The sequence below is a fragment of the Ornithodoros turicata genome, chromosome 3, assembly GCF_037126465.1.
Source record: "Ornithodoros turicata isolate Travis chromosome 3, ASM3712646v1, whole genome shotgun sequence".
Taxonomy (NCBI): domain Eukaryota; kingdom Metazoa; phylum Arthropoda; class Arachnida; order Ixodida; family Argasidae; genus Ornithodoros; species Ornithodoros turicata.
Window position 1 is genome coordinate 55,410,610 of NC_088203.1, and position 9,566 is coordinate 55,420,175.

Genomic DNA, 9,566 nt, shown 5'->3' on the forward strand with positions numbered 1-9,566 from the left:
AAAAAGCTGTAGATTCCCGCACGCACCGCGCGTGTTTGTTCCGTAGGTAAGGCTTGTAACCCTATCCCCCCTCGTGAGGCGTGTCAATGCAACCTCCTTTCTTCGCAGCTTTACGGTCAAACTAGAGCCGTCAAAAAAGAGGCGGAGCCAAGCGCTCATTTCCACTGATTTTCGGGTAATTTATTTCGGCAGTTGGCATTGCATTACGAGTGGGATTATGTGCTATACCACGGGGAACCCATTTCCGCAAAGAAAACGTTAGGTTGCCTTGGATTCAAAAAATTAACTTCCGTGAATTGAAATGAAATAAAAATGTTACCAATATGTGGCAAAAGTTATTGGCAGAAAAAAAACCCTTCACCGCATGTCTCTCCAGGGCCTACGTGTTTTACTATGCATTTCTATCATGGTTCACCCTGTATGTGTATGTGTCTACTCTACATCCAAGTTCGTTAGCATCGTTTTGGGGCGTGTGATTTAGCAGAAACTGAACAAAATCCAGGAACATAACTTATACCCTTTTCCAACACAACATCGCATGCACAGGACCCTGGTGCAGTAAAAAAAAACAAAAAAAAACAGTTATCACGAGTCAAACCTTGGTGGCTGAACAATGGTGATGCTTGGCAGGATGAAGTGACCGATGTGGTAGTGGAATCGGGCTGATTGTGGTGCTAAACGAGGACACCCCTGGAAATGATGTCCTAATATGACCAGCACAATACGACTTATTAGCATAGTGCCCGTGTTTTTCATGAGTAACATTGCTGACACGGTCAGGTGAAGTAGGCAGACCGTCTTTTTGAGGTTCATTCGTAGCAAAACTCAAGCTATACCATTTGTATGCGTGTGTAGAAAAGGGGCCTGAGCTGACTGTCCATCCCATTGACACGCATGAGTTTCTAGTTTCTTACCCTCCTGTAGATGGCCCCAAATTTTCTTTGGCATATACATACTTGTACGCAGGTGTCATAGCAACAAAAATACTAGAAAGGGGTAAGTCGACTTATCCCCTTATTGCATCCACGGGTTCAGTAGTGAACTATCTCCTGGCGCATTCCATTGGCAGAGCTCGGTCAAATTTTTTCCCCGAGAAGGGACAAAAACTGTTCCATTGGCAGAATCGTGTCAGACGCCGAATGTTTCATTAGTGGAGCAAGGGCAACACGGTTGCTCGAAAGAGCAATGGTTTTAGAGCTACGAGACCAAAGGTAACCGGGGAAAGCATGGGCTCACGTGCTATGCGCAGCGCATGCTTCGTACCTCGACCGATTGTTAGCATTCCATTGATGAAGCAAACCCGTGTGACCCCGCCGGTAGCATGCACTCAAACCCCACCCAGCGCGGGGCAAAATCTGCTCTCCAAATGGAATACGCCACCAAACTATAGATTCTATGGGCCTCCACTGTTTGCCCTGTCTTGGATTGTATGAAGTGGATTTGAGAGAAACCGCATCACCTTCTTGAGACTTGAAAGCTGAGCGCTGGGTTCGGAGGGTTCAAGGGTTCAATGAGAGGTCGTCCACAGTATGTTCATGTGGCTCAGCGTAGCTTTTATTGCTCATTTTAGCTAGCCGCCCTTGTGAAAAAATGATAAACATTCACTGGTCGGGAATCCGCGCAGAAAGGTGCCTAACGAAAGATGCTCGAAAAGATCTGCTTCCACATCTCGCAATGAAGCAAACCCATCTTTAGGCCTCCTTTCATGATGGTACCCTTCCAGCACATGTTTATTTTCACCGAAGACATGATGTTCATTTGCGCGGATGCACCTAGTAACCGTGCGGGTCTGGATATGCTACTGCTTTCGCGGAGAAAGACGTCTTAAGTGACGCGGATGCGGTCGTGAACGCAGATACCGTGAATGCTCTATCACCCACGCTGCACGCCTCTGCCTACCATATCATCCATTAACTGGTGCAATGCACTTGGTTCATTAAAAAGACATTGCACTTACATGAAAATATGTATAGTGCTAATTATGAAAGCAAATACATTTCACTATTATGTCACAGCTCTGCCAGTTCCCTAAGTGTTGTTCCAGGTAAATAAACAAACATGCATTTGCCCATGGAGGTGCCACGTCCAACATGTTTCTTTGTACAGCAGAGCGGCCGCTTCTCATGATATAAAGCCGTAGACTATGAATGGCTGAGCAACATGACGATCTTGCAAAATGATACCAAATGCTCTGTTGCACTTCTGGGCAATGGGAATAAAATATGCTACCTGGTTGCGGCTTGTACGTCACACGGTCACAAGGAAGGCAAACAATGCACATCACAAAGCGATTTCTTTGTACGTGTCCTCATCTGTGGGACATTTTGCAGGTTGCAAGTACAATTTCTGAGAGGTTTCAGGAACCTATCGCTTTGACACCCCTTTGATAACAAAGGCACAATAAGCTTGCAGTTGGCTATATGAGGTGCACCCCTAGCATGAACACACAGTGGAGCAATTCCAAAATGACAGACTTGATATCTATTGGATCTTGAGGACTTCAGCATCACTTCAGCATGAGATGTCCTCAGCAAGTTGCTATTTGCAGAAGGTGGCAACCATATTTCAACTACTACTTTTGAGAAGCAACCCTAAGTAAGTCACAGTTTACATTAGATGTGTGGCATACAAAGCACCGCTGACACCCTTGTCAGGTTCAGAGCAGGTCTCCGAAAAAGCTCACGCATTGCGTTGCAGCTGTTAACGGTCAAGGTACCGCCGCACAATTCTGCTGTTGTGAAGACTGCACGCATGAGCCCCCGCGCATACCTGGGGAATAAACGCGTTACACATTACAAGAATGTTGAAACAAGTAGTAGCAACGACATTGATCCTATGCGATGCAAAATTACTTCATCAACCAGAACACCAAGGCCTATGTCAACCTGGAAAGAAGGCATTAATTAAAAGGTGCACGTGACAAAGAATGGTTAGAACGATTGAGTGGCTACGTGGGTGTAGATATACTGGGCGGTTTTAGGTGCCACAGATTTTTCAGTAAAAATCTAAAAATGACAAGGTAACTCTGTTTTTGCACATGATGCAGCAGGAGGTTAATGGTCAACTTTATGTACCTGCCAAGCAATTCATTGACTACAATTTGATAATTTAGCTGTTTAAATACCAGCTTCTAGAAAAAATTGCAACAGCATATTTGTAACCCTTCTTTGATGTGCGAAAACAGAATTAGCTTGCCATTTTTAGATTTTTCATGAAAAATCTGGGGTGCCTAAAAAAGACACCATGGATATTCCAAACATCCATCAGAGGTTATTATTACTGTGACTTTCCCTAACAGTAATGATCGCAATGCCGGATAAACATTTGTATAAGTCTTCCCCTCTTTATTGCAAGGGTATCTCACCCTACGGTAAGCAGCCATTGAACTGCAGTTGCAACTGCGGAATTGAGAAGAAATGTTAAGGGGACGACAAGTTTTCAATTTTGGCGGCTTTCTGAGGAGGAATTACATAACGTGGCGGCTTTCATGTGAAATATCAGTGCATAATACTTCTTTTGACGGCAGCATGACGCACAAACACTATGTTTTGTCACTTTATCTGAATTACAAATTAGAAACTTTATCTTGGACAACCCTGTAACCTGAGACTCCGTATAAATGGTAGGCAAACGTTAATTCTATAATAAAGTAATAAAATAATAATAAAGTAATAAAATAATAATTATATAATAAAATAAATCTCCCCGAATTTAGTCGGATGAAAATCTTTCCACCTGAATTTGCGCAAATTTTCGACTTGAAGCTACTGACCCAATTTTTGCCCCTAAATATGGCAACAATAAAAACCAAAAACTTCAGGATCTATTGATCGGCAGCTACCGGCCACCTCGGTGCACTTGACTTTCAGTACATTTTGCTGCTTGAGCTAACACTGTACGTACTGACCTGATGAGACAAGGGAACAGACCCTAAGCTGATGTGGTAAAGAAGCGAAGAGGTAGCTTATGCTGTTGGGTGTGCAAAAGTGTGTCATGCATAGAACCTGCTTCTGGTTCGCGTTCATTACGTAGTGCATACAGCATCATTCTTAAGATAATTATTGTAAAACTATCGATACAATGCAGTACCTTTTGTGACGACGCAATAGCACTGGCTCGTTCCTGGGTAGCAGCTTCCACCACTTGGGACATCTGGGTGACCATGTTCTGCATACACAGTAAATCCGAAAACACCCTTCTAAGTGTATATGACATGTTCCAGGGCGCACTCCTTTTTTTACACCTCTCGAATGAGAGTGTTCGAGTACACCTTTTTGAAATGGTGTTTTCTACGAGAAACACCTTTTCTAAATGGTGTATTCTGGAATAAACACCATTTCAAATGGTGTATAATGCTAAAAACACCTTTTTTAGCATCCATTTGTATCAGTGTTTTAACAGGAATATACCAATCCGCGTGGTGCCCCTGACCAGAATGGCACGTGCAGCATGCTTGCATGGTTTGTCCTTTTGCTGCAATAAAGCAAACATTTCCATGTGAAGACTGTACAAACTTGAAACTTCTAGAACAATGTGTTACAGTTCCAGAAAAATATCCATGACGAAAACCCGAGACTGGGAAAAAGACGAAAAACAGACGACACAACACAAAGTCTCAAGCAGCTCGCTTGCTTTTTAACCATTTTACCAGAAAAATATTTATTGGCAAGAAGATCTGAGGCTGAGAACGACCAGAACTCAACATTGAAAATTGTTGATGATATATAGCTACATGAAGCAAACAAACATTGGCAACATAGATAGCATAAGCATATTGAGACACAGCAAACATCCATTGCAGCAGCCACGACTAGAGTAAAGTCCCAAACAAAATATTTTGGAACATGTTTGTTCTAAATGACCAGATCACAGGTTAAAACATACTAGTAATAATAAAAGCAATGACAGTGAAGTACATGTATCACAGTTGAGTGTCTGAAAACACACGAGTCACAAACAATATTTAACATATGTTCTAGTTATTTATCATTTAAGTTAAAGCGATGAAAAAATTGCCCTCAACTTTGGGGTTTACATGTCTGATGAGTGGCACTGGCGCACATAACTCAGAAAATGCTGTTACAAATGCAAGAATGGCTTGCGCTCTGGGAAGGAAAGGGTGGAGCTAAAGCACCGTAAGCATCCTTTTTTACTGTTAACAAAGAGAGGTGCCAGATGATAAATAACGAGGCAATGCCGTACCTTTGAAACCGAGTGAGAGGAGAGAAATGGAGAAGGCGCAACACAGCGTAACCTGACATATTGCCGTGAAACAAGTCCCACGCCCATGCATGCCATCAATGCGACTGGGCGCATGTTCAAATGTTGTCGTCTGCTAACACTCAGTTGGAAATTATTGGAATTGGGATGCAAGACTGAGCAGTGAGTTAACATCAGGCATTTTGTGAAGCTGAAGGGGTCTGTAGCAGAGGCTTTCGTGCTGTTTACTGAAGCCTGGTGAGGAGTGCTTGCCTCCGTCACGTGCGTTTAACCAACACAAGCGATTTTCGGAGTGCAGGGAAACTGTGCAAGATGATGATCCGTCAGTGCACCACACACAGAAGTTAATGTAAATGTTGAGAGTTAGGATGTGATTTGAAACGACCGAAGGTTAAGCATTCAAGAAATAATGGAGGCAGCTAATTTGGACAAGGAAACTATTCAACAGATTTTGCAGGCCAAATTTAACATCAAAGACAGAAGAATGGAACATCCCAAGCTTTTCCAATGCTGACATTGTTATTTGTTGTGCGTGGGTACCCTGACTGACTGTCAGCTTGCACACTTTCTCTGCCCTCACCATAAGCTGCAGTCATAGTTGACAGTAACAAACGCAGAGTGGTTCGCTGTAACAAAACTGGCAGATGGTAGCAGATGACGTTCTTTGACTGTGTGCCCAGTCGCACTGAGTGGGACCACAGAGCTGAGACTTTCACGCCAATGCGTTAGATCATGCTCTGTGGTGCACTCTCCATTTCTCTCCTCTCACTCTCGGTTTCAAAGCTACGGCACCAGTCTCATTATCGTTCAGTCACACCTCTTAGATGAAAGAAATCAACGATGAAAGATGAAAGTCACTGAAAGGTTAGCCAGGTGTAGGGATCGACCCCACATCTTCGGGATTCTCGCTTGTACACCTCTTAGGCTTCCTTGCATAATACAACGGTGCATTAAGTGCCCACACAGGGGATAAAGGAGGAGCACAATGCTCCAATATTGCAAGCTATGTTGGTATAAAGTTGTTGGATGCTTGGGTCGAAAGTGAAAAACCCAGTAACTGGCAACTCCACGGAAATCTTTGCAAAATCTTTGCATTGGCTACAGTAGTTCCCAAATTATAGAATATATAGATATAAGAGAACATCTTGTGTACCTTCCACAGAAGCTTCAAAAACAGTGTACTTTACAATGCTTGAGTGATTTAATTACTGCGTGTAAAACAAGCTGACGCCAAATGCCTTAAAGAAGCTCACTTGAAACTGGACAGCCTGAAGATGCAGCAGTGAGAGGTTGAAGCCTAAGCGCAGCTGTCAAGAATGTTCCTGTGCCGGTTGAAAAACCGAATCACTGGCGATCGGGCACGCGACTCAGTCACCTTTAAACACAGCCTTTCCAGAGAGCACAGCATGTTGTATGGCTTTTTGTACACAATTTGAAAAAGCCAGTACGCTGAAAGAATAGCGGAGACAGCCTCCTCGATGTCGATGACACGAAACAACAATGTCTTGTCCACATAGACGTGCATGTGCTCAGCATCTTCAATTGTAGCTCCGGTGAGGGTTACGCATGGTGTTTTTGGAAGAGGGTTGCCCCTAGAGAAGAAATATAGTATCCGTTTTACTAGTCATATAAAGGGACTTAATGTGACTCATGCTTTTGGGTGACATACTCTGAAGAAGCACGTGTCAGAGAAATATACAAAGTAATTCATGTGTTAAGGAATAAAGGACAAGACAGAGAGAGAGAGAGAGAAAAGAAACACATATTGCTTTTGCACAACTGCAAAACCAATATGATTGACTGGAGTGAACAATGAATTACATCGGCACTTGAAAAATCAGAAAGCTAGACACAGACACATTCGTCCTACGATGTAGATGAGCAATAAGTTGGGATTTTTGAAAATTCCTATCCACAGATGTAATCGTTATCAGGTCTTTGTTTCAAAAATAACAGCGTTCAATATACATACTTCTTCGAAAAGCATGGCATCAATGGCGTCAGGTTCCCGGACACAGCCCCCAAGGATCCGCAGTGCACGAATAGCCAGGAGATCTGGACGGTAAAAAAGAATATGGCAAAAGTTGAACTAACTGAACAGCAGGGCAAACACATCAAACATCCATAAAACCCAGGTTTGCATTACAATTAAGGCAACTCTTGGTGCCAGTGTGTCAAACTGGAAAGCTGTAAATGTAGGCTTGAATTGTGCCACTCGTAACATTTTAAGAAAGTACAACAGTACGACAATATTCCAGAAAACACTGACTTGCCAACAATTACGTAAAAAAATAATTGCACATTTCTACACCCATATAGGCATTCATCACTGGCAGGAAATAAGACAACCTTTGCGGCCTAAAAAGGAAAGTGCTTTTGGCTCTTGTGGCAAGGGACCCATGTGTTACGCACGACAGTCAGTCTCGCTGATCAGTATGCGAGCAGAGGCATCAAAACACTTATTTTATTATCGAGCTGTTTTCAAGTCGATGTTCTCTGCAATGTGGGCATCATGACCCTGGGATTTGGTCCACTTGTAAATAAAACAGCCCAGCTGAGACAATGATGTAAGACTACATTTAAATTACATAATGTTGGAAACATAGCAGCGAATGACTTATTTCGTACTTGTAATGATGTGAAATGAAGGTTGCACAAGCAACAGGAATGGTATTTCTCTAGGACTACCCAACTAAATCAGAAGTTAAAATGATAATCATAAAAACTCACGTTTACGACGTCTCTCACAAATGCCAGTTCGTGCCTCATCAGCAAATATTAATTCTCGTAGTTCCTCCTTGCAGTCGATTCTGTTTCTGACTGCGAGCTCCCGTAGCCGCTGAAGAGCAGCTACCGTTTCTTGATATGGGTGTTGCCCGTATCTTCTTTCACAGTCGTTGACGAACTGGAAAATGAACAAGAAGGTCACTGTGATGCTGCAATATCGCAAACACGGCCTGCATACTCTTGCGGCATCCATTAACTAGGGATATGTCTGTTTGACAGTGGGCACTGGCAATGTCACAAGAGCCGCTGTTCTTTGTTTCATTGTGAGCTGCATTCTGATACCGATAAGCTCTTCATTGGGTGCATCTTTCTTGTCGTTACTCGTCGTTACTCTCAGGTTACGAGTCAACCCGACGAGACCTTTGCGCGTCTGCCAGCAATTACAACCCGTGACAAGCACAGGAGCGGAAAGTATCCGTGACGCCACTCTTTCGACAACAAGGCAGCGTGCGGTTGAACGTGAATGCCTCACGGTCCTCACTGCAGAAACAATGAACGGGCGTACACTACCTCATTTTCAAGCGGAGCTGATGTTGCGCGCACCGCGCGAATAGTCGACATATGCAATATCTCGTCACCGTCGTCAAAGTCTTCAACTCTCTGTTTGTAGCTGTCGCAAGATCCACACGCTGCAGCCTAAAACAGTGACAACATGAGAACAAAGGCCATGGCAGCAACACGTACCCGCGTCATTTCGCAAGCGTGCAAAATAATGGCATTGAAGCATGCCCGAAAAAAGATCTACTAGCTTAACTTCATGCAATGATCGTCTGCCCAAAATCAAAGTGAGAAACTCACAGCACTGTCAAACAATCCTTCAACCAGCCTCATTGCTGTCAGGACACGAGAACGTTTCTTTTCCATCAATTCAACAGACCCTGCAAAGACAGGTGAAAATATTTTGATCAATAATGATTCCAAGCTTCCAGTGATCAATCCAATTTTACTTTTAACTTCCTCGAAATGTCTTAAGCCGTCAAAAGTAAAAGAGCGGTGCAACCTGATTAATACATCGTATTCCCAGCCTAGGTGAGAAAGTCAGCGCATAACTTGCCAATGCTAACACGTGGTAGATGCGAACTGTTCACACGTGCAGGCACCACATAACTTACAATGCGAAAGAAAGCGTTACTTACTGACGTCCACAACAATCGTTTCCGCAGGCTCTGCATTCTTGTCCCACGTAAATAGGAACTTTTTGTTTCTGACTTCGTCGAGGTAACCGCGATCATTGATCAGCTGCAGCCCTACGTCAACGTCTACCATTCTGTTCACTGGATACACGTCCAGTTGACAGAACCCGGGCCACTTCACTAAAATGTGCAGGATGTCACACATTTTGGTGCAAGCTGTCCCACGTGTAACGCAACAGTGACACAAACACGCATTGAAAACACGCCATAGCTTCGTTCATAAACTTTGCAACCAGAGCGGCACCTCCGGAAGATTCCGTTTCAATGTTTCTTAAATGCATAATTTACAGATGACCATCAGTATAACTAAACATGAAGATGACGAAATTGCATTTTTTAAATATTTGCGTGTTATTATCATTGATC

General features: G+C 43.3%; 1 long non-coding RNA gene across 1 annotated transcript; it reads right to left on the reverse strand.

The window, feature by feature from the left end:
* Window positions 1–6,757: 6,757 nt before the first annotated feature.
* Window positions 6,758–8,041, reverse strand: LOC135387107 (uncharacterized). The gene is made up of 3 exons (XR_010420858.1): window positions 7,951–8,041; window positions 7,193–7,275; window positions 6,758–6,812 (listed from the first exon to the last, which is right to left on the reverse strand). It is a non-coding gene; the product is annotated as an uncharacterized LOC135387107 (long non-coding RNA).
* Window positions 8,042–9,566: the final 1,525 nt, after the last annotated feature.